This window comes from Chaetura pelagica, unplaced genomic scaffold, assembly GCF_000747805.2.
Source record: "Chaetura pelagica isolate M959 unplaced genomic scaffold, ChaPel_1.0 scaffold278, whole genome shotgun sequence".
NCBI classification, from domain to species: domain Eukaryota; kingdom Metazoa; phylum Chordata; class Aves; order Apodiformes; family Apodidae; genus Chaetura; species Chaetura pelagica.
Window position 1 is genome coordinate 3249915 of NW_009954497.1, and position 4605 is coordinate 3254519.

Below are 4605 nucleotides of genomic sequence, written 5' to 3' on the forward strand. Positions count from 1 at the left end.
GGAAGGTGAAAATCATGCAGAAGGACACCACCTTTAACAAGAAATTTTATTAATCCTGTGTCATCAAAGATAGACACATTTCATGTCTTGATAGTTTGGCTGTGCTGGGAAAGAAGTATAATACAGGGAGGAAGAAAATTCACTGGTAGAGGGTAATATCCATTATGATCCATCTCTATTATATACTCAAGTATTTTATTTTTACTGTTTAACTACTGTGAACAGCTCCTCAGCATGCAGTGATTAATTGATTCATAAATCATGATGCTTCTTTATGTACAGTTGCAAAAGAGCAGTTTTAGCCCCAGAAGCCCAAGAGAGCTGTATAAGCTGATGGGAAACAACAGGAGGCTGAGATCTGATCAAGCCTCAAGCTGGTCATTTCTATTCTATGCACAAAGGGGGTGAGAGCATCAAAGTGTGTCAGGATGGCAGGAATTGGATTCTACACCAGTCCTCCCTGCTTAACCTTCAGGAAAGGGACTGGTGGAAATCAGGGGGAAAAACAGGATGCAAAAGATGTCAAATCTTATTTTCCATTCCAGACTATAACTAGGTCAACATATCACATCGGATATGGGCACTCCTTCCACGATGCCAGGTACGCAGAAAAAGGACTCTCTTACCACAATGAGCTAGACAACGCTATGTATATAGCTGAAGTGAGGTGTGAGTCTTCTTTCTAGACTGCTACACATTAGTCCAGGAAAATTCTTGCCAGCTCTTACTTCAGCTAGCTAACCCTGCAGAGCTAGATGTTGTTCTTTGAATGTTAACTTCCCTTAGGCAACTGGGCTTGAACCTAGGTAATTATATACAACATTCAGATCCAGAAGCAGTGCAACATGGAAATTCCTGGATACTATGATAAATATTCCAAGGAAATAAAAGCCTTCTCTAATGTAAGCAAATGTCAGCATGATATAAATATTCAAGTAGCACACAAACTTTAAAGAGTGCTGGACAGCAGTGAATTCAGCTTCATCTCAGTGTTAAAACAAACATCAGATCATTCTCTGATACAACAATAAACAGAGAAAGAGGGAGGAAGAGAGGGAAGAAGGAAGACTGTTCCCCCTCAGGAGCAGAAAGGAGGAAAACAGGCACAGCTTGAAGTGATTACTCCCAGGATTGGCCCTACTAATCTATCAAACTCTACTAGATGGACAGCACAGTATTGCATCCAAGTCTGGAATATGAAACAGGAAAGCCAACAGGGCAGCAAGTAAGTTTGGAGAAACCTGGGTTCCAGAAACACATTAGTCACATTTCATTCTCAAAACAAAACTGATAGAGCCTAAACAAGAGTTTACTTTCTTATTCTGCACTGGGCAGCTCCACTTCACAGAAGAATCAGCTGACAGGCAATACATTTAGCAGGAAGGAGGCCAAAGCTGGTCAGTCATTTCTCCCTTGTTTGAATACTGGGGAAAGGCAGCTACACAGCACTTGCAGTGTTCAATCTGCAAGCAATCATCTGCACATTCTCCTAGGAACACTTACCAGTTGAGTAAGCAGTATCTTGTCCCATAGGCTTGTCCCATACGAAATAGGGACGAGATGGGCAAACCTCACTGGATAATCAGTTTGAACTAGTTGCATTAAGCAGCAGGAGTTGGAAAGGTCTTACTCACTACTGAAACTTGTGAGGTCTAAGAAACTCCACACTCCCTAGCATGAGAGCAGATTCACTTGTGAAATCTGAGGTTGACATGCAAAATATCATTTATATTTTGGCACTCATTTCCAGACCTGACAGAACAAAGTACAGCAACACTGAAAGCTGAAGCAGAACTTTAAAAATAACAAAGGAGTTTGGTTTGTGTTCAGGGCAAAGGTTCATGATGGCTTTTCTTATTGCTATAATTGTTTACCCATCTTCAGTGTAAACAGCATTACTATAAACTCCTATTCAAATAATAAACAAAGGAAGGTGTGTAAGAGGTCTGACAGCTTCAGGAGATCAGACTATAGCACAAATGCACGTGGCAAGCAGTGAACTAAACAGAGCGCACGCTGAGCTTTGTTGCAAGGAGCCTTTTTCCATTACCTTTGAGCTTTCAAACTCAAGTAAATGCCAATTCCAGCTACTTTTGGTTGATCAACGTCTCTACTGTAATCAGCTAATAATCAATCCCTCATCTTTGGTCCTGAACTAAAAACCCACATGGGAGAGAAAGAAGAGGGAAGGAAGTTCTGTTTTCTAGAGATCCACCATAGACAGGTATGCTGAGGAATTCTTGCTTTACTCAGTGAACAGGCACAAATCAAGAAACACTGAAGTACACAGACAACTGTACCAGGGAAAATGCAGTCCTGACCTCATGGAGGAGGAGAAACAGCACTACTATATGATCACATAAGGTAATGCATAAGTATCCTCCTTTCTTTTGTCTGCCTTCATAAATCTGTGCCTTGCTGTATAGTTTTCACTGCATTATAACTTCATCACTAAGAAAGCAGGCTACAGAATAATCCTTTCCTTCCTGCTACGTAGCTTGGTGCTCTTCTCAGAGAAAGCAAACCACCACTTTCAGCATGAAGCACAGTCTGTTTTACACATAAATTTATACAATGCTCACAAGGAGATATGATGCAAGTGGGCAGAGCTCAACTGATGGACAGAAAAGTGGGCAAGAAATAGGATGAGCAATTTGCACTTTTATGTGTTACATGGAGCCTAGCTGATCACAGATTCATATGCAAATACCTTACAGACATACTAGTGTTTTGAAAAAATATAGCAGGCAGGCACTAATACAGGACATACTCTCCAAGATTCTGTGCATAACTATATTGAATTTGGTCAACGGTAGTCTACTCAAGTTAGACATTGTAAGTAACCCTATAAAATTACTCTAACTCACAGAAAACTCAACTATACAATGGATCTCAAGACCTTCTTATCAAATTGTGTCCTTCAACACCAAGATTATTCATCACTCTTCACAAAAAACCAAAGCAGTCAATACCAACTAAGGCAGAGGTCAGCTTCCACTTGGAGATGCATCCAGAAAACTCATTGAATTATTTTGTTTCTGAAAGGGGCCAGGAAGCAATGACTGCTGGTTTGTAAACCATCACATAAGCCGAAGGCAGAAGTAGGGGAGAGCAACAATCAAAGTTCTGCCCAGGAAGAAGTGTGTTTTCCAGACTCTCACTCTCCATGGGCAGGGAGAAAAAGAACTAATTAAGAAAGAGGAAAGCCTTAACCCTGATAAAAAGCATATGTGTTTCCATGACTGTACAAACATCTCTGCTCTAAACACAATCCTGTTAGTCCATGGTTGGTCTCTATTTAGAAAAAAACTCTGCCCTTCTTTGTCTCTTGAGGGTATACTTTCCAGCCCAATAAATAGATTATACTTGTAAATTTACTTTCCAGAGGCACTTGGGCTATTTTCCAAGTGAGTCTGCACCCTAACTTAAACATATCCTATCAGCTTCTAGATCTTATTTCAGAGATTTGCTGTTTTCAGCATTCCAGAGCCCCAGTGGCTGTTACAATGGCATCACTTCTGTTAAAGCAAAAATATGTTCAAATAAACTGAAGTCGACTGGAGTTTTTCCTCAAATAAGCATGACAGGATACACACTATAAATTAGTAGCACTGTACCACCAAATTGAGCTAGAAACCTTCAGATAAAAATCAGTTAGCTTTACAGAAGGAAGACTGAATCACCTGCATTATCTTAAGTGGCAGAATCCTTGCTAGCACAAGCAGTGTTTTGGTACATACAAGTCAAAGTTGCACATGATCAACAGGGCAGTGACGTGGCTCCCTTTTTCTATTGCTCTGTGCATAGCAACTGACACCTTCTCTTGCCAAAACTGCACTGCCTTACCCTCTCTGTCACAGACTTCCCTTAAGCCCAACGTATCTTCTTCACATAAGCCATTCATTACCACTCCCAGAGGAGCAAACAATATGTTGGGGAGAGGATGCAGTCCTCAAGGAGAGCTGTAAGTAGGGAACTTGTGAAAAAGAAGAGACAGAGTAATGAGGAAAGCATAGCAGAATAAGAAAGAGGTTTTTTAGATTAGTCTGTTTCCAGCAAGTCTAATTTTAAAGAGACTGTCTTACCAACTGCAATAAAAGCCTCTGCAGTGTTATCATCTCCCACCTCTTTAACTAATATTTTTGTCACTTCAAACTTGAAAAACAGCTTCTGCTGCTGACTTGAGCCTTCACATTCAAAAAGGCCATGAGAGTGTTCCCTGTCCTACAGTCAGTATCTCCAGAGCACGTCTGTGGGACTATTTCTATTTGGCATGGGGGAATGAAAAATCAAATCTTAATCCTGTCTGGTGTAGCCCTCACAACATTATTATTTTCAAAATGTTTTTCTTGAGCTGGCAAATACTACTGACATTTGGACTTTTCTAACATTTGTCAGTATAAATCAGCCACTCTGCAGCCAGAAAAACGTGCTCCTTTGGTTTAGGCTCTCTGTTTTCTTATCTAAAAGAGACAGAAAGTTGGAGCGAGGCTCACCTTACAAACCTTCAGCAGCAGAAAGCAGAAGAGAGAAAACCCTGGAAAAAAAGAGGAGGATTAAAAATGGGAAGGAGGGACAGAATAAGGGCAAAATCCAAGTGTTTTC